This window comes from Lepidochelys kempii, chromosome 10, assembly GCF_965140285.1.
Source record: "Lepidochelys kempii isolate rLepKem1 chromosome 10, rLepKem1.hap1, whole genome shotgun sequence".
NCBI classification, from domain to species: Eukaryota; Metazoa; Chordata; order Testudines; family Cheloniidae; genus Lepidochelys; species Lepidochelys kempii.
In genome coordinates, this window is record NC_136389.1 from 68,278,141 (window position 1) to 68,304,895 (window position 26,755).

The 26,755-nt window shown below is 39.2% G+C and overlaps 1 long non-coding RNA gene across 1 annotated transcript; it reads right to left on the reverse strand.

Annotated features, from left to right (window-relative positions):
- Positions 1-244: 244 nt before the first annotated feature.
- Positions 245-7,513, reverse strand: LOC140917954 (uncharacterized). The gene is made up of 3 exons (XR_012161049.2): positions 7,460-7,513; positions 6,422-6,496; positions 245-2,144 (listed from the first exon to the last, which is right to left on the reverse strand). It is a non-coding gene; the product is annotated as an uncharacterized LOC140917954 (long non-coding RNA).
- Positions 7,514-26,755: the final 19,242 nt, after the last annotated feature.

The following is a 26,755-nucleotide window of genomic DNA, read 5'->3' on the forward strand; positions in this document are numbered from 1 at the left end:
TATGGAAAAAAGACTAAGTACGTTTCATTTCTTTCCTAGTTTTATTTGGTTTTTGTTTGGAATTGGAGAGAACTGTACTGGAAAAATTTCACTTTTTTTTTCTCTCACAGTTGGATAGTAATTGTATGAGCCTTAACATAGTCTTATTTTGAATGAATTAATGGCTCTTATTGATTTCTTTTTACCTTTTTATGATCATTATCACGTACCTATTTATAGGTAAAAGGTGACCTATCATGCCCCATATGTGTTTTATGTATTTGCTCCTTAGGGCAGTGCAAAATATTTGGCTCAGTCAAGCACCCATCTAAAGCCAGGCTGAGACTGGGTTTTAGCCGAACCTACAGTTAGCAGCTCAGATTCACGACAGTTCAGTGGAGCTGGGATGAATTTTTTTGTTATTGTTGTTGCAAATCTCAGCTGCTCCTTTTGGGCCTAGTATACATAACACATACACACTTACATTATATACTGTGCTCACAAACTGTCCATGGACATGCTCCCACTGCCTCCATACACTATCCTTCAGCTTTCTAGACTAACTGGTTGAAACACCCTCTTTTGGTGATAGTTTTTCAATTCAGTATCCTGAGGCTAGTCTTTGGGGAGAGAAGCTCATGGACAAAGGAATGGTGCTTGCATTTGTCTACTTTGCACAATGTAGAACCACTGCAAAGTCAAGAAAATGCTAAAACTGGGATAAATATTTTTAAATGCCTCAAAGGTCTAATGCATAGTCTTTACTTAGAGTACTGGTGTTACATGCTCTGCAGAAGTCACCATGAGCGCACCAAGGCGACATGAAAATAGTGTCTGTTATGGAAGGACATAGGTTATATGTATTCTGTGTATCAACTCTTCCAGATGTGACCCGTTTTTACTAATGACAAATAGTGATGCTAATGAGATTACTTGCCTGTAGCATTGGGCTGGATAGGTCTCATGTAAAATGAGAAAACGGTAACACACCATCAAATGAGAAGTGTTGCAATCTAGATGAGCATCAATGTTTAGTTTTTTGTCATTGTCTTATATTTCCAGTGAGGGCTAATGAGGTCATTCGACTTGCGTATTCAAAGTTTAAAAAAATCCTCATGCTTTTACAGCAGACTTAGGATTTTTTAATTAATTGGCATTTTTAACATATACCAGTACAGTGGTATCAAAAATAGACAGACCCTAACAAGTGAACATACATTCTGACTATTGAATTCTACTTTTCTTTTTCAATACTTTAAGAATACATATTCTCAGTAACCCAGAGTTTACAGTACAGTTAAAATGATGATTGTCAACCTGACTTACAACAAGACAAGTCTGTCCCCTATTTACTTTGGGAGAAGAAACATATGATTATTATATTATAGTATATAATAATGCCAGTGTCTCCTCTTACAACACTCTAAGTACAACTAGAGTCATGCTCGTTAATGTGAAATGTGAGAAACAACTAGCTAGGATTAAGCTTTAACATGCATCCGAGGTCCCTACTAGCATAGGCCCATGCATCCATTATGACTGTAGAAAGAGTTGTACATTAAGTACAAAAAAGGGAAATATGTTTAGACCCTATTTTAGTCCAGAATCAGTCTTTGCATAGAATATTAATCTTCCAGCTCCATTACAACATGATTCCAGAGTTTAGCAGGAAGCACGTTGAAGTTATCAACACCAAAATTGTCATTCAAGCTCCTACATGCAGTGCCTGATTCAGTGCTGAAGTTTTATTGGCAGAACCTAGGCTGAGACACCCCAGTGGAAGTTCCACTAGCAGTGAAGCACAGCTGTACAAGCTGCATGCAATCCCTCCCCCGTTGCCATTTCAGCCAGTTAGGACCAGAGCAGCCTCAGAAGTCTTTATGCAGCATCTCTACCAGGCAGTTTCTGCCAGGTGGCTCCCAGGGAGCTCTGGCTGGAATTTAAAGCTGTCCAAAAGATTACATAGTCTGTAGGCGGGGACTGTGTGGTACTGTCACCTGTTCTCCCCTCTGATGAATCACCCTTGGATCAGAGCTGCTCTCAGGGTACAGAGTGCTGCAGCTTGCTCTCATATGCACTTACGGGAGTGAATCCAGGCTTTTCCCCTAGTAGCTGCTGTGCATAGTTGTTGTTCCAGAAAATGTACGGGTTTCTGCATAGATGACCTGCAGTTTGGTGGGGAGGAAGTGAAGGGAAAAAATAACTTAACTTCTTGAAAATTCTTTTTAAACAAGTTAACACTCTCCTCCTGGTCTTAAGCAGCAGATTCAGGTCAGAACAAATATCTATGATCTTGCTTTCAGATAACTCACTTCTGGGCCAGATTTAAGAATACGCTGTCTGCAATCCAAGAGTGTTGCAATCAGTGTTCCACCTATGTCAGTCTATGCCTGTCCAGTCCGGGAGAGGATTTCACACAAGAAATCAACATAAATAGGGCCTCCATTGATGTTTAAGACTTTTTGCCAGGAATCACTCCCCACTGTTTACTGAATAACAGAACAACTCTTTGCTCCCCAGCATCCTGAGGTTTCGGATACAACAAACTCGGGTCTTTCCTTTTTTTTCTTTTTTTCCCTCAGTGGGGCCTGTCCATACTTCAACTATAACCATCATTTTATACCCAGGTAGGGAAACACTTACATCAACTGGTTACAAGTAACATAAATCAGATTGTCTCCATAGAGAGAGCTTTTCTGCCACCATAATTGTTTTTTGTATATCTCTCATGCTGCCTAACCACTGCACTATATGATTTTAGTTTGTGAAAGATCTGCAAGTGTCAAAATAGTTCTCACCAAAAATATAACTCCTAATCTTTAATTGCTGTTGGAAGAAGAAGCGAGGCTGTACTTTGATCTGTAGATGATAGACCTGGTCTTGGTTTACGCTTCTTTTTTCTTACCATAGATCAAAGGACACTCAAAGCTAAGACCCTTTTGAATTTTGCATGTTTAATGCAAAGCTCTTTTGGTGTCAAATCAGAGACATGGAGGCATTTCCTTCAGGCAATATGCTTGAGAACAGGTAGCTGCTATTCAGGCCTTTAGAATAATTGTTCTGTTCTTCTGTGTTACAGGTGGTATCACAAAATATAATCTATTCATGGTCTACTGTTCCACAATGTATAGTTAACTGGTTTTCAGGAGATGAAAATAGAGAAGAGGCTTGTATATTGTGCAATATTTTATTAAATTAAACTACATCATCCTTCTCTACAGAGATTCTTAAATCCTCAGGCAATTTACCACTACCTTAATGTAAGAGATAAGTAATTAGTGTACAACCAGAGCCTAAGAACCAGGACACTGCCTAGTCAATACTGACATCAGTTAATTAATGTGTATTACTAAACATGACATCATTCACAAGAAACACATCTCCTCCTTGCTATTAATACTGTTGAATAGGACACCACCTTACCTGTCTAGACAGGTACAGATTAAGTTTAATCACACACGCATGCAACAGAAGTTCAAGCTATGTCAACTCCAACTTTCTTTTTGCTTTGTATGTTGTTATACGTAGATAGATACAAATGTATATTTATACACGTGTGCGTATAAAATGGCAGATGTATGCAAAGTATCCTGTTAGTGCAATATTACTGTTGAGTTCTTAATGACACAGAAATGTGAAAATTCCGATTATGATTAATATCACAAACTTAGTCCTACCATCTTGCATTACAATGGCATTTTTATTCTATGATCATACAGAAGGTTATGCACAAAAAGTTCATTTAAAAATATGAAAAAAGGTGTAGCTCAAAATTAAATCAAGCACATATTGATGTGTTTAATTATGTAGTTGAGCTTATTTAAAATCTCAATGCCATATGCAGTTATTACATAAAACTACACATACATAATTAGAACTATAGCCAAAAAAAGTGTACTTTCGTTGTTTGCTAAATACTTTTTCACATTGTCCTGTACTGTATGTGGTAAAGGAGGTATTAGTCTGGAACAGTAGGTCAGATGACCACAGAAAAGCATGGGTTTTACTGCCTGCACACTTTTTTGAGTTATCTTTTCTTTTTTTCCCAGTAAGATGTATTTTTTAATTAGCAAACCTTGCCTTCTTTCCCCAAAGTGGCAAACTATATAAGATTAGCTGGTTGTTAGAGTATTGCAATGGTCAAAGAGATACGGGCATGTGTTTATACATTATCAAAACCTATATTAATATAAAATATTTACTATTTATTTTTTAAAAAGTGAAAGTATTCACAATTAGAACTCCTCTATAGCCAAGAATGGCTAATGGTAATAGAAAGAGGCATTTTCATTTTTTATTTACTAATTGTTATTAGTATTTTATTCTTTAGTTACTAACTCTGTTGGACTGACATACTACATCTTATGTTTACCTGCCTGGAAAGCTTTTTATTTTTTATTTTTAAGAAAGCAAAATAGTGTGTGTGTGTGAGTGTGATCACAGGGAGAAACTGGGAGAGACATAACATTTGAACATTGGTAAGAGGGAAGGATAAACTGTGGCTGAAGCACAAGACTGGGAGGCTGGAGTTTTGGGGTCTATCTGCAGCCTAACTGGAGGTTTTCAGCACAGCTATATTGGTGAAGTTCTGACACTACATATATTTACATCTGTTTGTGGTTTGTGCTGTAGTGTCTATCTTTGTTCCAGTCATTAGCCTGGAACTGGGGGGTGCTGTCACATCCCCTGGCTTGAAGTGGTTTCCATCATATGCAGGGTTTACAGTTTGATTCAATGGCTCTCAGCACCCCCCACCATAAAAATTGTTCCGGCATCTTTGATCATTAGTAGGAGCTAAAAAGATGAAGACAAATGGGTGAACCGTTAATGCTATGAGAACTGGGAGCCAAATCTTCTGTGTTTGAGGTAACACATTAGCTGTTCCCGTGATTGCCCTCTGACCTTGTAACTAATTTGTTGCATGTCTTTTTTTCATTTTTTGACTCCATCTTTGATTCTTGGACTGTAACAGGTTGTGTACCACTCCTCCTCTATGTACGTTTGGCATCCATTTCACTTTTTTTGACATGTCCCTTTTGGGGGCTTAACAAGGGGTTGCCTGCCAAGTATAACAATCTTGTCCTTTATGGCCAGTTGCTCTACTGATGTAGAGCAGCTGAGGATCTGGCCTGCATTCACTACGTACACAAGGCAGGGATTTAATTTCACTATGTCATGAACCGCTACTTCGCTGACTTCACCAAGACACGGATAGCCTCGCCATTTCCATTTTTCACGTAATCCGTGTTCTTTGTTGTGTCTCTGAAGCCTGATATCCCCACTCTGACAATCGTAGCCGAATAATTGAAACATTCCTTTTCAAACAGAATGAACGAAGGAGAGCCACCAGAGAGGCTGGTTAATGACCTCAGCCAACGTTCCAAAACTCACTCTCACAAGTCCTTGCCATGCACCTTTTACATTTCAATTAGAGGAGCATGCTACCAGCTCCTGCTGCTACTGCTGGTCATTCTAGTGTAACTATGATGATGTCTATTAACACCTCCTGAAGAACAACATCCACTACAAGTGAGAACAGAAAAAGGTTTTATTTGATATATTTACCTGATTATAGGCAGAATTATTATTGCCATCTGAATTTGAGAGGTTTCTTCAGATTATCACAATATGGAGAGTGTCAACTCTCCCTGGTTCTTGTTCCAACACTTAATGAAATATTTTTGATGTGGAGCTCTGGTAGTGAGCTGGAAGGGGAAGTTCTCCGTGGTAAGTTCATGATATAATTGAAGACCTTGTGTCAGACAATGTACATTAACAAGTAATCTAGACACACACATAATCAGTTAGTAGATTTCCCATCAGAAATGTCTTGTATAATAATGGAACGCTGAACACTTATTAGAATACTTCCCAAAAGACAGAGATCCCAAGGAGAATGTTCAGATACCTAAAGATAAACAGGCCAAGTCCCAGTTCTCAATATTACTCTTTACAGCTAAGTTAAGAAATCAGGGGTGTGAAATCCTGGCTTAGACTTGAGACAATGGCAAAACTCCCATTGACTGACTTCAAGGGAGCCAAGATTTCACCTAGTATGATTTTCTTTTCCTTTTATTCTTTTTTCTCCTCTGCCTCGTGCATTTTTTTCTTTCCTGGGCCTCTTACTAAATGACTTTAGATAAATTAATACATCCTGTAGTCACTGTGTGTAGTAGTGGAAAATCTTGTGTTTGGGAACCAAACATCTGATTCTTAACTGTGTGGATTCTAGTAAATTACCATACTAATTATTTATTACTAAAGTTTTTGGGAAGGTGAGGCAGATATTTCACACCTGACCCGTCTCTAATTTCAAAGGGAAACTGATAACTTACAAACCAATCAAATTTAGGGTAAAAAATAATTGGAGATATTGAACTTGCCCCCGCCAGTTTCTGAGGCTTTGCTATGACATCTACTTACTTTTCAAAAACTTCCTCACCTCTGTTGTGTGGAAGTCCCATACAAATAACAAAGGAGAGGGTGAAGCTGACTACACACAATGTGCTGTCAAATGCTAAGTAAAATGGAAAAAGAGGAAAATATTATTTTTTCTCGAATCTTGCAGTTACAATAGAAATAGATGTTACTTGTACAAAAAAAGTACACCATTTTCAATGGCTTTTTAGAGTGGACACAGGCCCCGCAAGCGTAGGCTTATACAAATGCAATCAGTTGTTACATATACTTTAAAAATAGACCATTTAAAAGGGACTAAATGAGTCTTGGCATCTGGGCCAGCTTTGTGGACGTGCAAAGTAACAACCATGTTGGAAAATAAAACTGAGCACAATAGGGTTGCAAGTTATTTCTTATATGTTGGCATCAATGGGCCAGATTTTCAGAAGAGCTCAGGGCCATTTCAGTTGTTCAGCACTCATACTAATGGTCAGAGTGTCAAAAGAGCTCTGCTTCTATTGAAACACCTAACGGCTGGATTTTAAAAAGTGCTTAGCTTCCAACTGCTCCTATTGTGCCAACTGAGACCTCACATACTGAGGTGTTTGAAATTCTGGACTCCACTGGTGTGTGCTGAGCACACTTGAAAATCTGGCCCAGTATCTAGATCCCTAGCATGAGCCAATCAATTCCACTTCTCCTGCAGTAGAAGAATTCCCTACCTTTATATAACATGAGCCTGTTAACTCTGGGACTCACTAACTCACCTCATCTTCTAAAACCGCTTCTCTGTTTTCACAGCAGTTTGATTTGTCGTCGGGAGTTAGCTAAGTTTGGGAGGAAGAAGAATTCTCATATTTAAATTAAATGTTTGATATTTCATATTTATGGTGCATTCCAGGGGTACACTATGTATTTTTTAACTCCTAAAGCTGGCCAATATTCAAGTTTAGTATTTGTACATGGGCCTCCTGGGCCAGATTTTCAGCTAGCCTCAAGCTGGTCTCAATATTTGCACATGCAGCTATATCTATACAACTGCATATACCAGATGTACACCTATTTTTCAGACACAACCCACCTTTGTACTCTCTGAGCTGCTGGTCACCCAAATGGTTGTTTGCATGAGCTGAATGGGATGAGGGGGACATCTTCAGGGGCAATAAATGTTCTGCAAAAACAGGCATGCAAATGTAGAGGACAGGGACGATCAGCTACCATAATCGTGCATACGTGTTGTTTACGTCTAAATATATTCTTGAGGTTGAGGGTACATGTCGGAGCTGCTCGTACTGTCAACTGACCTACAGTTTAGTATTCATTTCTACTCCCCTACTCCAAATGGCATGGAATTAAAATTAAGAACGAGCCAGTCTGGTAAACTTACCAGATTCAGACTGTATTCACCCAGTAGTCCCTGAAAAATTGTTCTAGCTACCCCTATTGTAAAATAGAGTATCTACCGAACAGCAGATTGTATTTCTCTTAGGAAACAGCATGATATGATACAATACAGAATACAATGCCTGGCATACAATGAATTTGAAATCATTTAACTTACTTGATTGTTAACTGAACTATCCTGCCAGCACATCGGATGCCATCTGTCCATTTATTGACAGCCTTGTCAGAGGGGGGGAAAAATCTTGAGTTAGTTGGCAGTAGCCCAGCTTGCCTTAGGTCTGCTTTCTTGTGTTTCTGTAACAGATGTTGTGCCACATACCCAAAGCTGCTGTCTGTAAACCAACGTGTGCTCAAATTGTTAATTTTTTGGGGGTGGGGGATATTTGCTCTCCTTTCAGATCTCATTTGTTGTCTGTTTTAGGGGGTATTCTATTGTAACTATAAACTGGCAGAAAGTTCTGACCCAACATCCAGTGGCATTAGTGCGGGTCTTTCCACTGACTTCAATGGACTTTGGAAAAATTTAAGATCTGATCCAATTAGACAGAAATAGCAATATTTAAACCAAATTTAATTAAAATATTTTAATGTATGCAGACAACTTAAAATTCAGAATGCAAGACTATGTGAATTGCTGTGCGTTTAGATATATTGTAGTGATTGCTTCCCCACAGCACTTTGAAATTGTTCAAACACACACAGCTTATCAAACAAGCTAGAAATGACAGTGGTTTTTTCCCCCCATATTATCTCTACTGGGTAACATAATCCCAGAATAGGCCAGTTCATTCTAAACCCATGTAAATCATTCTAGGTGAGAGGAAGCTTCAGCAAACCATGTTTTTCAATTCTGTGATTAAAATGTAGTGGCTTCTGATTTGCTCCTCCTGTCTAGCTCTGTTGGCTGTCAGCGGAGTAACAGGAGGGAGTTATCCTCCTGCAGTAACCGCTGTTACTGCTGATAGGAAAGAATTTTTTTTATTAATACAAAAGAAAAGCAAAAATAGGTCAGTTAAGCAAACCAATATATAACATATATCTTTAGACAAAACATTCTACATTTGCTTTCCATTTCAAGAGATTTGTTATACAACATTGATAATGGTTATTTTATGGGAGGTTTTTATGGACATTTTTTCCATCTTATTTTATATTTCCACATGATGGTGTACTCCGGCATAATTTCTTGGATGCTTTGACCATGTGTCTGTTCAGCCACGAGAAGAAAGTGCCTGGTGGTGTGATGCTGAGAAATATAGTACAACAGGTGACTTGCTTTATGTAATAGGCTAGGGGAACTTTTAGCTCTCATAATTTTATTTTGTCATGTTTCAGTGACTAGCTTGTAGTATGTTCCCTTTAATATGTGACTCAGAGAGGCATTGTAATATGTGTGGGTTATTTTTTAAGCATTATTTTTAAATAAGGATTGAAAATACAAAAAATATAAAGCATATAGGACAAAATCTTAAACAGAAACAGATGAGACTAACCCACTATCATATGTCATTTATCTGTCAGGGAAATGCCTGTCATGCTGGTAGAAAACAGTATTAAGATGCTAAAGAAGGGATTATATATAGTCTTGTATGGGGGGGGGCGAGAGGGAGGGCCTTCAAAATCTCACCTATTTATAAATGTGAAAATCTGGTTCATCAGCAGATGTGATTTCAGGCTAGGGAATGCTAGCAGTTCATACTGTGTATGAACGCATCTGCTGCTTAGCCACAAATGTCATTCTCTTTCCAGATGAGCTATTAGCAAATGTTAAAAAGATAGCTACACAGTAAAAGAGTAATGCCTATTAAATGACCTGGAAGGCTCCAAATGTCCCAACATATGGTTTATAATTCAGAGTAATAAAAAGATAAGCACTGCAGAGAATTTGATTATTGGAAAAAAAAAATCCAAACTCTGTGTAAAAAATGAAACATGAAATTCAATTTACAGTCCTAGCAATGCATGCTTTGCAAATATGCACGCTAGTGTTTACTGAGATGTCTGACAGAACAAGGCAACAAACATTTTGTGTAAGCCTTGAAATTAAACCATAAAAGCAATGTATTTGTTTATAGCCATAAAAATGTGTAAGTACATTCATGGCAGGTGGTGATTCTAATAACACCAGAACAAAAAATTATGTTGATGAAAAGCAGACAGATGAAACATTGTTAAGCCAATTAAAGGTACCACATTTATCTACCTTGTCTGCTATAATCAAAAACATTGTAACTACCGGTATAACATTAGAATTAAAAAAAATATAGTGTGGCTATGACAAGCATCTGATCTCTTTACAGTGCAAAAGTTAAACAATAAGCTACTTAAAAGTGACTGTTTTCTAGATCCACATAAACTATGTAGAGAGATTGTTATAATAGTTTCTCTTGTCCTTACCTTTTTAGTCAAGAGGCAGATGTGAACAGTTCTGGTGCCTCACTGCTTTTGTCAGTGCTCCAGGATGCAACACTACTTTGTACTTGCAGGATGTGCATTGATTTAGACATAGAACCACATTTTAGCAGTCTTTGCACGGGCTGCAAGTAGTTTACAAGGTAGACAGGAAATATTTTGTACTTTTAACATTCACTCTAAATGAGGCTATGTAGGAGCATTAGTATTATCTTCCATTTATTCTTGTACTCCTAGTGTCAGACTCTCTCTCTTGCACTCTCCTCCTCCTCCCTCTCTTTCCATTGCTTAGCAACACTTGTGAACTCAAAGCAGAGCCCTGCTCACGGATGCAACTCCAATAACATTGGTAGGCTCAATGGTTCTATGATGCAAAACCAATCTTTTTTTTGCCATTTGGTTAGCTGCCTCCGTTAACTAGGGTGTCTCCTTACTCCCCATAGCCAGAGCCTATTTCAGATTTTCACATTACAGTTTCAATCTAACCAAGAGGGAGGGGAGGGAGTTTCCAAAATAAAGCTGGAATTATGGAGAGTCTTCATACAGTGCTAGCACCAATGCTGCTAGTTTGACAGGGAATAGGAGTATAAATGCAGACTGGACAAGCAAAGAGCCATTACTTTCTAATCACTCAGCTTTTTCACTGAAATGAGAGATGGAAAAAAACGTTTAGTCTGTCTCCCTGGCAAAATTTATATGCAGAAATTCTATAACCAACAGGCATTACAATATCGTCTTGAACAAGCATTGTAAGTTGTAAGAGAACTGGAACTGACTGCCTCCTACACAGACTGTACTTTTTTTTTCAGCAGTAGAGGTGCATATTAGAACATCATAGAAATGTTCAGTTTGCCAAGCTAGACAGTATTTGTGTCTAATTACACCTTTGGATCTGCTTTATTTTCTCCATCTCCTCTCTACATTTCTTTCTCTCTGCAGCTCACAGTACCTTTAAAGCTGTAGTTTGTGTTTGCTTGCTTTCTGGCATAGAGGGTGTTTAGTCTTTAAGACACTGATGGATTTACATAAAGAGATCACACAAGTTTTTATTGAAATGCACGTTCTCTTTCTGTGTGGAGTGAGATCATATTGTTCTTTTACATACAGAGAACTACACTGAACAGTGGTGGTGTGGGACTGCAAGAAAGTAATTTACTCTAAACAGCAAAACAACCAAACCGCTAATGTTCCAGTGAACAGCTCCTCCTGGATTCTGAAACAAGACCCACCAGGTTTAGCAGAAGATTCAAGCTTTTGCCAGTCAGAATCATTTCACTCTGAGACTTTCTGATATTTGAAAACTTAATCAGTCAGTATACTTTAGGCCAGCACTGCACTGACCTTCCTACCCTCACAGAAATGGAATTAAAGGAAACTGCCATTTTGCTCAAATGTTCCCTCAACTCAAATGTGAGTGAAACAACAGGGTGAAGCGCCTTTAGAAAAGGCAGCATCAATGAGACTTCAACAAGGAATCTCTGGCACATCTTGTGGGATTGTCACAAAGTTCATTGGCTGAAGAATTTCTTGAAGGTATCTTGGAGAGTCGTAATTTAAAACATCCTCAAATCCATTTGCCTCACGGTTCGTCTGAGAAATCTCTGGGTAGATGCAAAATGAAATCCTAGGGTGTCCGCTGTTAGGGTTTGTGTTATGAGACACTGGTGGTAATATTCTGTCCTTGTGATGGAAGAATGAAGGTGGCTCTGGATACTTGTAGGCAATTTTCTCCAGAGGAAGACAAGATAAGAGGGTCTTGATTTAAAGCTTTAATCAAAAGAAGGGCTGTATAGATGTAGTGTATTTAATTGTGGTGCCTCTTTTTAGACATTCTCAGTGTCCTAATGCATTCCTACTTCTGTTTCCTATTCTTTCATAAAATGCATGCCTTTCTCTTTTTTTTTAATGAGGGAGGATTGGGGTGGTGGTGTTGCTGATTTATTTTGCTTTTCATGTATGTTATTCTGAGGGCTGAATAAATAAAATAGTTAAACTGGAGAAAGGGAAACTGTAGTGAGGAGGGGTGAGAAGGTAGGATGTCACTGAGTGTTTGAGCTCGATCAGTTTTTTGTGGGGGAAGGTTCAATGAGTCATTTTTTATTGTGGCCATCCTGAGATGTTATTTTAGCATGAAAGACCTGATTTAGGTCTCACTGTATTCTTACATCGGTGTAACTCAGTACAGTTATTCCAAACCACCATCCCATTCTGGGGTCAAAAAGTACCTCTGCTTTTAGACAGTCTGGGCTTTGAGGGGAGAAAGGTGGACACTACTTCTCCAATATATAAATAAAATAATATGGAATTAATCTTTCTGTACCGGACTGTCCAGTGTTCTCTCTTCATTGTTGTTTTTACAGAGGCTGTAGTGCTGTATCGAGACAACAATATTTGCTGCTACAAGTTTTTCGGGGGGAGTTTTCCATGCTGTAGAAAATGCTAAACCATACTAAAAAGCCATCTACTGTACTTGCTATCACATGTGGTGTGTAACACTGTAGATAGACCTAGCAAATATACTAAGTTGTATATGGTCAAAGGAGACAAGTATAAATTTTGCCCTGTGTTTTTGACTATTGAAGACTTTGGGGTTTCACAGGAGCTTTCTGGTAAGTTCATTAAGTAGGCTGGATTTTCACAGAACCATTAATTCGTATATATCTTCCCCAGATGCTTTATGAATAGAACAAGTTTAGATGGAGATAAATAGATATAAAGGGCTAACAAATAACTAAGTATCAAAATGTCCTTAAAGATATACTTATCCAGGATTTTAGCATTTAATCTTATGGACTCTAATAAAACAAGGATTAAGAAGAGACTAAATGTTTTGGTAGAAGCTTTCCCGGGCTTCAGAATGCAGCCTGATTTCTCAGCAGAATATGGAGTGAATACAGACCTTACAAGTATGAGAACTTCATCAGTCCCTCAGAATATTAAGTAAGGACATATACCCTCTGTTAATATTTCTGTTACTGTATTTGTCTGTAGACTGAGACTTTTTTGTTTCTGAGCTGGGTTTATGCATTTATCTAGCCTCTTATGCCCGTGTTCTCTTGGAAACCCAGTTAGGAGAAGCATGGAAGCTGAAGACGATACCGTCTCCCTTTTTGATGAGGGGAGAACATGCATTCATTTTCTACACAATGGATTTTGACCGCTCCTTTACATTGTCTCTGCATGTGCAGAGACATGTTATGTCCTGCGCCACTCACCCCTTCAAGTGAAAGCTCCTTTATCAAGAGTTAATTGAAGTCTGAGGACTCCATTGCTGCGGTGCTGTTGTCTGAACAACAATGGAGGAGTAAAAGGGGTGTCGCGCGCGCTCTCTCTCTCTCCCCCCTGCTTTTGGCTTTTATGGAAAACAGAGCCCTCTAAATAGTGGGGTTGAAAAGTCTCTTTTTAAACCACAATATCTGCTCATCTCCTTGGAACATTTTGGGGTTTACAATATTTGTATACAAAATGTTATAAAGTTGAAGGAATATGTTAATTGTTTGCTTATTAAAATCACTGCCACTGCTTGTTTTTCCCACATTGTACCAGTGAATTGTTCAGCTACTAAGGATTAGGAATTACACTGTTTTACTGATCTGAATGAATAGTAGATTAATTCAGCAATCTGTCTGCACAGATCAGTTGTTTGAAAATAACTAAAGAGATTTCCTTATGGAATAAAGAAAATAGTATAGCTAAATATTCAAGTGATAAATTTACCTCTTCAAACAAAAGCTATGCACGTGATCTACAAGGAACCTAGTTATAGCTGGTCTGCATTATGATAGGTCAGTAGAACAACAGAGGTTCCTGAGAAGCTTCGTATTGGTAGGTAGGATTAGGTTGCATTGTTGATGATGATGGGCTTTTTTTATATTCAAAGCACTTTACAGACCTATCTAATACGTACAACTGTCAGCTAATATTCAGGATTGATCACTACCCTTCCCTGCATTCCACAGGTGATGGGGGTTGAAGTTCTCCTGCCCTTTAGCTGAAGTCTTACCAACAATGCCAGCCTTGCAGAAACCAGCGGGCTCAATCATCTGAGCCACTGTTTTAAATTAGTACTGTGCTTGTTATCTGTACTTAAGGTTGCAAGCCACTTCCACAAGAACGCCCTTTTTAGTTACTCAAACTTTATGAAAGTTTCACCGTTTGGGCTGACATTTTTCATGTCCATGCTGCTATTTTTAGCATGTTAGCTCAAACCCCACTAGCCTGAGTCTGCCTGCCTGTGCTGGAAGGCTCACTCATGACTCCACTGTAGACCTCCTACGGGGCTCGTACCCTGACAGGGGCTCCAGGCTGTGATACAAGTAGGTATTTTAATAACTGTGCAAAATCCACTTGCCTTCACCAACATTAGTCTTTGTGCTGAACAGACCAAATCTCTCTGGTCACATAGAAAATGTGAATGACTCTTTTATTTTTGAAGACTTTTATAGGACAATTGTAAGAAAATTACGGTGCTTCATCTTCTCTTGTTTCTCTTTTTTGTTAAAGAAGCAAAAGACACTGCACTTAAGATTTGAAATTCATGTACAGTAAGTAGTTCTGTGTATTAACTATGACAGACTCTCTTTGAACTCCTTCACCCTTGTGTAATGGAGAGGCGTATTTTTAAGATCAACCCTGTTACAGAGGCTGCACTATTTGTTTATTTTAATTAACTACTTTTTCTTGATGGAATTTTCATGTGTTTTATGGCATTCAGGGAAAATGGAGCCCTCTTGTGGCCACTTTGACACCTGCATGTTCCCACAGAGGTATGACTTTGTATTTGCTTAGTAGGCCAAACCTCTGCAGGATTTTTCAAAGGTTGCGAGTTCAAATCCTAGTAGTTTTCAGAAAATGTCTTTTAAATCTCAAATATTTTCCATTAAGGTAAATAGAAAAAATACACTTAACACTTTTTTACACAGATAACAGATCTTTAATCCAAAGTATTAAACATTAGGGAAAGGTTTGTTAAACAAGACAAAATTAACACTTTATTGATTCATTCCCTCTCCTTTTTGTTTCAATAAACCCATGGGTGGCAGTGCTAAATTGGAATCAAGGCACAGCAAATTAACCCTGCTTAATAATTCAGGCCCTATCCAGCAAAGTGCCTAAGCACATGTTTAACTCCAATCATGAATAGTCCTATTTATTCTCATGCTTGAAGTTAAGTACATGCCTAAAAGCTTTGCTGACTTGGGGCCCTAAGGTGCAATCCTGTGCTATTTGATATCAATGGGAGTTTTGCCATTGAAATCAATGGGGGCAGAACTGAGCCCTTAGACAGGTAACACTTTCATAGGTCATATTGTCTCATCAATTTTTAAGCAGAAATCTCTATGGAAAGCAATGAGGAGTTCTGTTGAAAAATTGATGGCACAATATGGGCCATAGATATTACATCTATTACAAGGCTGAATGGTTCTTTTTCTAACTTGGCTTTTTTTTTTTTAAACGCTTGAAATGTTTTTGGAACCCATATTTAAGTATGCCATCTGAAGACTGAAACTGCTTCATTTCCCTTGGTTAAGGAGGGTAAGTTAGCACTGTAGGAAGCTTGGTCTCCTGCAGGCACTAGAATAGCATGTGAAATATTTGCCAGTTTAATTGTGTATGGCTTCATTGAAATCCTTATTTTCCTTTGTGTATCATTTAGGGAGGTACTGCTGAACTGTTGCTGGAAGTGGGAGCTCTAGCAGACAGAAAGGGGGCATGATGCTTGTTTAACAAGGAGCAGCATGCAGACTCCACATATTATAATGCTTAAGGCTATATAATTCCATTTTCTTCTGGAGATTTTTGTTTCATTACATTAGTGTCCACAACATGAAAGCTTTCAGTATTCATGGCAAACATCATTCAAAGCCTGACTGATGCAATGCAGCGTTCAGAATGGTTTACATTTTAGATGGACTGATATTTTAAATTTAGTAAACAATATAAATTGCACAAAGTAATGGATACAGAGCTGTGCAAAGCTACCAGTTTTCATGTTGTCATTGTTCAGTGAAAGTGTGTGTGTGTACGTGTATAATATATATTTATTTATTTTTAGCATTAACATTTTTCCAGGTAGGGTCTAAAGAAAATTATCCTTAGAGAGACAGTCTGCCATTACCCTAAAAGACACTGATTTCATGACGAAATGAAGGAATTGTGCCCTCTAGGAAAAATAGTTTTTTGTTTTTGTTAAATTGGCATATTAAGAAAATTTGGCACTTTCACAGGAAAAAGCAGCTTTTCATGGAGCGTTTGTTTTCCTTCTGCAAAAATGACAACCTTTAGTCATGCAAAATTCAAGATGGAAAAAAGAACATTTTCTGCTTTTTTCATAAACCTGTGAATTTATTTTTTCATTGCTTCAACTGGTATTTTTTCTCAGCTCTAGCCATATGAGTAGCTACAATCATCTAGAAAGTCTAGAACTTGCAGTTCATTGCTTTACTAGTTTGGTAACAGTGTCTAAATAATGAGCCCTACTATAAGGGGCTGTATATGGCCTTTGTTCCATGATGGAACTCCCATCAAGAAGATGTGCATGTGGATGAAGAAAAATATAGTCTCTCTCTCGTGTGTTGGTTCTTGTTTAATATAAATTGGTTTCTCCACCTATCTTCTTACCCAAAATTGAACCAAGTTCCAAATTCCCTGTTGGCCTAACTCAATTGAAGTCATTGGAATTGACTTCAGTAGAGAATTTGCCCCAGAATTTTTTTGACATTCCAAAATGTCATCACTTTCCATTGGTGCGTTATTCTGCACTTTTAATTTCAGAAATGACTGAGAGCTGACATGCCAAACTCCCAAGAGAATAACTTTTTTCCCCTCCTGATATTTCCAGCTTTAATAGAAGCAGGATGTGCTAGAAATCTTGCAAGAAAGCGTGATCTTTTGATACTTCCAGCCCAGATCTTATGATTCATGTAGTTTGTATAAGGGTTCAGGTAAGCATCAAAATTTTGCTTAGTTGAGAGAGAGTGTTTAACTCATTCTGACTAGGTAGAAAATTTATGTTAAAAATAAAATTTAGCCTCTGTTCTAGCAAATAAAAATGTCACATCCATGAATGAGAATTACAGCCAATGCCCAACGTTAAATAAGTATCCTCTTCTGTGTTTAATATGGGAAGTGTTTTAATGTGTGGTTTTTATATAGTGCCAAACTGCAGATAGGAACATACTGCCCCCAAGAAATACTTAAAGCTCAGAAGAGCTATGCTATGCTTCAGCATCAGTCTGGGCTATATATCTAGGCATAAAAGTAGACTAGAGGATTGAGAAGTTACTTTTTATCTTTATTTTGAGACCTCAGAGTACGAATTGATTTTCTTTTTGTACCTTTTTAGTACTAATTTGAAACATGTATTTTCTGTCCTCTTATAGGTAATGTTTGATTTGAGTGCTGTCTGTCTTCTGAACATTTAGTACCGTAGATGACATGAGTAGAACTATAACTTTTTAATTGATTTCCGAGATCAGCGGACCTAGAGTTTAAAACGATTAGAATCAAGAGTCCAGTTTATTCAGGGTTTCCAGACACAATGTATGAGGTTTGGTTTGCGTGTGTGTGTGTGTGTGTGTATATCTATATATTATATATATAATATAAAGCAAAGAGAGAATGTGAAGATCTGGTCCTATTCGTAGCAGCACATAAATGTAGTATAGTCCAAAAGCTGTTTTATCATGTGGAAATTGAATGTACAGTAAGCAGAAAGAAATGTCCCATTATCCCTGAAAAAAGTGATGTTAGCTGCAATTCATGCAACAAAATCTTTGATAGCACACCTTTGTATTTTCTGTTCTGACATTACAAACGCTTTAGTAACATATAAGAACTCTGTCATATTTCAATGCACACTTTCATGTCTGCCCTCCTGCTGAACTGAAGGTAAGCTGCACAAATACAATCACTTCCATCAGAATTCATGGGAATTAATCATTAGACCTGCAAGCATTGTAAGGAGAACGGACACATTCCATTCTGTGTACACACACATTCACCTTCTAGCTGTGGAAATGCAGGTGCACAGGGGACTCAAATGCAGCGCTGGGGCTTGTAGGTAGGCACTGGCAATATATTATAACTAATTCTCACTCAGATTGGAGGTGTGGGCTGAAGAGAAGGAAGCTGATTTTGTGTGGAGATTGTGAAACCCAAAATCTAGGTGGAGCTTCTCCTGGAAAATGCCTGAAATATTGATCCAAAAATACTTCAAACTACAGTCCGCTTTCATTAAATCAGGTTCAGGAAAAAAACCATATTCATCGTGCCGTTGTGATACATGTTGATGTCAGGCTGTCTGTCTGGTTCTGATACTTCACGATGGACATTTTTTGCAGTTCTGGGCAGTTTTTTGTGACAGTGCTGATTATGGTGCTCTAATGTGATTAAAGTGGATGGAATACGTTGCACTATTCATTTCTAAAGTGAGATTATGGCAAACTTCCCAAACTACCAGCCTGCTTGTGCTTTCATGTGCCAGACTTTTTTTATTATACGGTTACGGTGCTACATAACAGGAAAAATGGTGATGTCATGCCCTTAGAGGAGGGCTTCTAGTCAGCTGACAGCTGAACTAACATGCCCATCAAATAAAATAGTCCTGAACTTCACTTTATGGTGACTGATAGCTTAGCTCCCATAGTTACAATGGTGAGAGGAGAAAGTGTTTAGGCCTTGACCTGTGCATGGAACTCCTGTGTGGGTGCAGGTGTCTCCCCTCATGGAGCTTCTTTGAGGATTTGGAGCCTTTATTTGGCTAACAAAGGGTTTACCTGTATGTTGAGCTCTTCTACATTCAGGACTGTTCTACGCAGGCTTTTTGTACCAGTTTAACTACTTCAGTTAGAGGCATGATTATTGTACCAATGTTAAAGCTGTACAACCCCTAGTGAGGGAGCGGTTAAACCGCTACAATGTAAATGTATGAGAATAAGGTCTGTAGGTATAAGCACTTCTGTACTGATGTAACGGTGTCCATGCTAGGGAATTGCATAGCTTTTAACAACATTGGTTTCAAAGCAATGGAGTTAAGTAGTACTTAAACTGTGTAGCCAAGCCTTAAGAGCTAAGGCCAAATTTTTCAACCGTGAATCTCTAAAAGTAGGAGCTTAAATCCCTATTTGTACCCTAAATAGAAGGTTCTGTTTTCAAAGCTGCTGAGCATGCAAAATACCTCCCCCCAAAAGTAAACAGAGACTGCAGGTGTGCAGCACCTCTGACAAATAGGCCACTCACTCAGATGCCTAAATGTGAATTTAAGGGTAGGCACACTAGTGTAAAATATTTGGCCTGAGTTTTTGCTCTGTTTAGTCTAAGCAATTCCAAGGGATTAGGGCAATCTGAAATGTATAACTATTGTTGCTCTGAAAAAAGCAGCACATCAGTAAATCGGCTTTAGTTAGGAAACTTGAGCCTGAGGACAGGTATTGGGAGTTTCAGAAAAGTCAGCAGAGCACAGTGCAGTGTGTAAAGAAGGCTCTTGGGAGAATGCGGTAATAAACAGAACGGATACTTTGGAAGTATTTTGTGGGCCATAGAGGGCATATTATAAAACAGGTATAACATATTTTCTTCTACAGACAAAAGCCTTGATGACTTGAAGGGAGGTAAAGAGAAGGACAGGAGGAAACAGGGGAGAAGCAATGTGTGGGATGGAGGAAAATGAGTACAAGGGTTTCAATGTTGGATTATTTTTTGTTCTTCACAATTTTCCTTTTATCTGTTTCAAAGTCCCAGTCCTTTGTGTTTTGGTGTATTTTCCTGCTTGGCCTGAAGGGAGGAAGATGCTGAGATTACATTTTTTGAATGGCTTTGAGCAACCTGAAAATTCTTTGTTCAGGAGTCAGAGTATGGATATTTGCAAATTGATTCTGAAATAACCATACAAAGCTAATACAAATATACGTAATCTGAATGAAAGCCGTTATTAGCTAATCTGAGTACAGGGATTCATGTTGTAGTTTATTAAAAAAGATAATAAAATAACTAAGGAGTATTTCTGTAAATTAGGCACTAGGGTTGCCATGTGTCTGGTTTTCAACTGGAATAGCCGGTCAAAAAGGGACCCTGGTGGTTCCAGTCAGCACTGCTGACCGGGCTGTTAAAAGTCCGGTTGGCGGCACAGTGAGGCTATGGCAGGCTCCCTGCCTACCATGGCTCCACACAGCTCCCGGAAGCAGCAGCATGTCCCCCCTGAGACTCTGACGCATAGGGGCAGCCAGGGGGCTCCGTGTGCTGCCCCCGCTCTAAATGCTAGCTCCGCAGCTCCTATTGGCCAGGAACTGCAGCCAATGGGAGCTTTGGGGGAAGCACCTGTGGACAGGGCAGTGCGCAGAGCTTCCTGGCTGCACCTCCTGTAGGAGCTGGAGGGGGGACATGCTATTGCTTCCAGGAGCTGCCTGAGGTAAGCATCGCCTGGAGCCTGCATCCCTGACCTGCTCCTGTACCCCAACCCCCTGCCCCAATCCTGATTCCCCCTCCCACCCTCCGAACCCCTCAGTCCCAGCCCAGAGCACCCTCCTATACTCCAGCCCCATCTCAGAACCTGCACCTCCAGGCGGAGCCCTCACTCCCCTCCATGCTCCAACTGACTGACCCAGCCCTGATCCCCTTCCTGCCCTCTGAACCCCTCGGCCCCAGCCCAGAGCACCCTCCTGCACCCCAAATTCCTCATCCCTGGCCTCACCCCAGAGCCCGCACCACCCCATACCCCAACCCCCTGCCTCAGCCCAGAGCCCCTTCCCACACTTCAAACCTCTCAGCTCCACCCCCTAGCCCAGAGCCCCCGCTGCACCCAAAGCCCCTTATGCCCGGGCCTACCCCAAAGTCCATACCCCCAGCCGGAGCCCTCACCCCCCCCTCGCATCCCAATCCACTGCCTCAGCCTGGAGCCCCCTCCCATACCATGAATTCCTCATTTCTGGCCCCATCACGAAGCCCTCACCCCCTCCCGCATTCCAACCCCTGAGCCAGCCAGCCCGGTGAAAATGAGCCAGTGGGGGATGGCGGGAGGGATGGAGTGAGCAGGAGTTGGGGCCTCAGAGGAGGGGTGGGGCAGGGGGTGGGGCAAGGGTGTTTGGTTTTGTGCGAGTAGAAAGTTGGCAACCCTGGCTCTGGGTGCCTATACGATCTGTGTGCAGGGAAATATATAATTGTGAACTGTACAGTATCTCAACCTTTTCAATGGCTGACACCACTCAATTTGAGTATGACACAGCTGAAGACAGAGTGATAACCATGATCAGAACTTGAAAGTCATATGTATCTATTTAAAATACCCAAATCAGAGAAGAATTATCCTAACACTTTTCAAAAGCAAAAGCAAAACCCACATCCCATATTAATACACACATTTGCACAAGATGTGTAAAACATCTGCAGCAATGAATGAATGGACTTGTTCTAACTTGTGCTTACTGTGCTGAGTGTAAAGTAAAAATAAATCTTTGAGGTACTTCTATCGTTTCCATTTTCATTAAGATGTTACATTTGGAATCCTCATGGAATCTTTTAAAAACACCCAGCCGTGTAAAATGAGTTGCCTGACTAATAGAACTATTACATTACATCTGACTCTTATGGTATAATTGTTGTGGCCCCTGTAATATTAGCTGCGAGACCTGGTGGACACGGACCTCACCATGTGATTGGTTTTAACCTTTTGTAAACCTCCAGCCATGCCATCTGATAGAGGCCAGGAAATAAGAGCAGTCTTTTACCAGTGCTCCTGGGTGTAACTCCTTTATGGCAGCCCACAAAGCTAATTCATCACCTCTTCCAGTTTAATGTCAACTAGAAGAAATGTGACATTCCATACTGATTATTGCTGAATAAACAGAGGTAGTTTATAGTTTTAAAGACAGGTGTTACATGTTCACCTTGAAATTGTCTGAACCAAATGAAAGATCCTGAATTTTTTTTTTTCTAGTTTCTGTCGAACACACGGCACTCCCTAGAATGAAAGTAGCAGGAGAACTGGGTTTTTTTGTTTTTGTTTCGGACCGTCATTCTCAAGCCTAAAATTGGATTAGACAGTAGTTTTTTTGTTTTTGTTTTTTTTTTCTCCAGACTGGAAGATCAAGTTTAGTAGGCATGATCTAAATCAGACTCTATGGTATTCAAGGCACAGAATGAATAAGCTGAACCTTAGCCAGGTCAGCCTGATAGAAAAAATTCTATTGTGGTGTTAGGCTGACTTTTAAAAATTAATTTATGCATGAAAGTTATAAAGTTATAAAACTAGTTTCAAGGAAAGGGAGGTTTCAGCTTATTTGATGACTGGGATTGGTGGGAAGAGCCCAGTAGAGCAATGGAAGGCCCTCTTCTCAGCTAAAGGAGGGGCCACAGAGCCCAGGAATGAACAGTTTACAGGACACACACAAAGAGAGAGGGATGGGTGAAATGGGGGGGATCCAGAAAGGCACAAGCAGAGACACCTGGGACAATGTCCACCGCTCTGAGGAGTCTGAGTCAGTGGCTGCTGCCCAGAGGAACTTTGCATGTATGTGTGAACGGACAAGACCCCACAATCACAGAGTATCCTGTGTCCAGCTTTCTTTACCTGGTCTGATGACTGGCCAGTGCCATGAAGATGTTGATGTAAAGGTCTTGGGACTTTGTAAGGACCTGGAAGGGGAATGTAGAGACAAACCGAAGCAGGGAGAAGTGAAGCCAGAACCCAAATAGGTTTTCATAGAGAGATATTACAGCCTGCCACTCTAGAGGCAGGCATGCACTAGGCACTCCCCGCCCGCTACTGCAGAACAGGCTGCTGTTGGACTGGCAGCCCTGGAGACTGAAGGCCTTTCTTCATGGAAACAGATACAGCAAAGTCAGTGGCAAGGCAAGATTCTCCACACTGCCCCACTGTTGCAATTTATCCCTGACCTGGAACAGCCATCTCCAGGGATTAGAGGGTAGTTCAGTTTCTATGTTCACTCAATCTTTTGCCTCTTTACTAAGAATTCCAACAAGAGAACGAATTGTAGGAGTTGTTTGTTTTTTTCTTTTTCTTTTTCTTTTTAATGCTGTTAAGGGGGATCATTGTTTGGAGCAAGTGAAAGTGGGAGACAAAGTTTTCAGGAGAGCTGGTCAGATAGTGAACAGAATTTTTGCAAAAAAATTGCATGAAAATTTAGTTCTGTCTTTTTCATCCAAACACTGCCAATTTCTTTTACAAGCTTTAGTCTTTAGCAGCCAAATTCCATGAAGGCCTTTGGGAAATCCAGGAATAAGACTATCCAATGAGCAGCTCAAATAAAATTTTAGAACAGAAGGAATAGAAAATGAAAGAAAAGCCAGCAATTTATATAACTTGAAACACAGATTTGGAGGTACGTCTTTATCGGAAAAGAGTTCTGCATTTTTTGCTATATAGAGACAAGAAATGTATAGCTTTATTTTCAATATAGCAAGAGCGGGAGGACTTTGAGCTTTTCTGGTTTGGGTTGCATCACTATTCATAAAGTTTTAGTGAAAGAAGGTTTTGCAGAATTCAGCGAATAAAAATGAAGACCATGTGCAAATATTGCATAAAGAAAACATCTCTGGACTAATTTTTTGCTACCCACACCAAATTATACTATATGTACTCTCGTATGTTCAGGAGAAACTGGGACCATATTATTCCAGTCAATCTTGCCAAGGGGAGTGGCAGGAGAGGGAAGACACTGAAGGTACAGCCACCTGAAATACAGTATTAATGAGCTCACAGATGGCTACAGTAGTAACTCTGAGAATTGGAGACATACCTACAATATTACAGATGAATTGCAATATGCTAAACTGAGTGTAGTACATTTTCCCTGTATTAAACCCTGTGGTGTGCTGCCAATTGCAGGAGAGATCAAAAAAAGAATGTTGCCGATTCAGTGAAGTTTATATTTTAGGTTTCTTCTGTTTTATGTGTTTTTTAGTATGTCACTTTGGTTAGTGCCTTGTTGTCAGTCTGTGATTGTGACTGGTAGGGGCTGGGTTTTATCTGATAGCTGAGTGGGAAGGATCTATGATTTAAAAATCAACTGTTCTTCATTCTCATTTACTTTTAAAAACATGTTTTTGCTGAATCATTTGGCAGTATGAAGACAACAGGTCCACTACAGCACTATAGAGTTTGATCAGATACAATATACATCTGTCTGGACATACTTAGCCTGAAACCAAACTCCAGGAATGCATTGAGTTTGGTTTTGGTTTCTGCATAGTGCATGGATTGTTTTGACAGCAAATTGGGAAAGGCACCTGCTCATGGATGTCTCGTGAAAGAGGAGGAATAGGAATGCAGCATCACTTTGAGCACAAGTAGTTTATGGCTAGTCCTGGAAGCACTGTGCATTGTGGTGCTTCATTGCTCCAGAAAAAGCCATTAGAGCAGGGCAATAATGCAGTATTGTCTCATAACTGACATTCCTCTTAGACTTGTTTAGTAGAAATCGGACATAGAAGAGAACTAAGATAGCCTAAACCAGGGCACAGTCAACAAGCAGGTCAATGACTGAAGGCAGGTAAGGAAGGCCCAAGAAGGGTTTAGCTCTGAAGTTTCTTCCAACAAAGGCAAACCATTTACAAATGAGGGCAAAAATAGCACTGGAATGTAGGGATGGGTACTGAGGGCAACCGCTAATCCTGGCAAATGTCAACAACCTACATCATCTGTAAGGATCTATGAGTGACTCTATTCCATTGAGTAGCATTTGTTTTAATGTAAAACATAATTGTTATGTGGACAGTGGCAGTGCCCGGACCAAGAAATTTCACTAATGACCCTGGACGCAAAGTGGAGTGTTTAGAAAGCACTCAACATTGGCCTGACATTGTTTTCATTGACACTTCCATGAGAGCAGAGATGAGCCAATATTGAGTGCTGTTGAAATTCCCTCCCCTATTTTTAGTGTTATCCTTGCTTTGGTAACAACTAAAAAAGCAATTTCAGAGAGCACTGAGAGACGGGAGACTATCTCTTATTCCTTGGCACTTAAACTGTCATCATTTGACCAGATTGCTGAAGAAAACTTAAATTATGGAAATTAAGGTAGAAGAACAAAGAGGGAAGATGGAATTTAATTTTCATTGGCTCAATCATCCATTTGTCCCGATTTTGATTACTGACAAACAAGGTAAAGCTACATGGAGTATTAAGTTTACTGATGCATCATTATCTCTAATAACTTGAGTGTATTTAATATTCTTGTCTTATGTTTTTATGCTGTATCATTTCCCTGCTCAAGATAGTGAAACAGATAGTAGCAACTACACCATGTGTTTGACATGCACAAATATAAGTTTGGGCACTCCTGTTAAAGGTGGAGGGCAGTAGTGTAAGAAAAACATATAGTGAGAACTAAAATGTAAATATCTAAAAAGAATGTCCATTCTTTATTGTTTCAACCACTCAGTCTGCCTGTTTGTGGCATGAGAATGGGATTAGACTCTCAGACTAAAAGATAAGGTAAAACAGACTACACGTTAGCAAAGTCTCCCTGCCAGAAAAAAAATCTCCAGGGAGAAGCACTGTCTGGAGGATTTTCATCCCCTAGCTGACAAAAAAAAAATAATTAGGAAAGGTTTTGATTTGGAATGAGATGACATGTGGAACAGTGGTCATGCAGGGAGAAATTAAAGCCCTTCTGAGAGAGAAGTGTGCCTGAAGTTCACATTTTAATGAGATGATTTTTTTTTTTTTTTTTTTTACATTCAGCAAGGCATGCTACCTTTTTAGACTCTCTAAAAGAATTGTGATCAAACAGAAGTGGGATAAAGCCTGTCCTAAAGGAACAGTAGAGCAGATTTGATTGCTCATTGAAAGAGCTTTTGAATGATCTCAATGTACAGTGTTAAGTGTTTGCAAATGCCTGTCTGATTTAGATGAGATTCTTATTTAGAGTAATATACCTAGTGAATGATGCAATAAACACATAATGATAAATTTACATATGACATTAAACACAGAAATAGTTTTTGTCTTGTCTTGAATTCTTACAATATAATATTTAGATTGCAGGTTGTGCTCATGTAAGGAAGTGTGCATGAATCGGGAAAAAAGAAACTTATTTTGCCCACTTATAAATTGTAGGAATTATTTACTTGTAATTTTGAATCTGGCTGAGATTTTCATATACTTGTCAAATGAAGACTCAACCTTCCTTATTTTCCTGTGTTGCTGTTGCCATTTTTAGTGTTGCTTTTATCTATGCAAATTACAGGGAATGAGATAAGTCTCAGACAGGTAGAGTTGAAGGTAAATACTCTTATGTAATAAACTGTTCTAATTTTAGTAATTAACGACCTTTTACTCATTCTTCATGCATGCAACATGTGACACTGATAGTAAAGATATTTTAGTTTAAAAATGAAAAGATTTAATGTAGCCAAATGACAACCATGTTTGGTTATTTTTATTTATACACTTTAAATGTGTTTGTCTTAAATATTCTCCTTCACTACAATGTACCGATTCTAAGATTCATTGCAACCTACACGTTCTGGTGATCCCTCTCTTGTGGTTGATGTGTAATAAAGTATGTATGTGCTGGCAAAAATATTCTTCCGCTGCCTAATC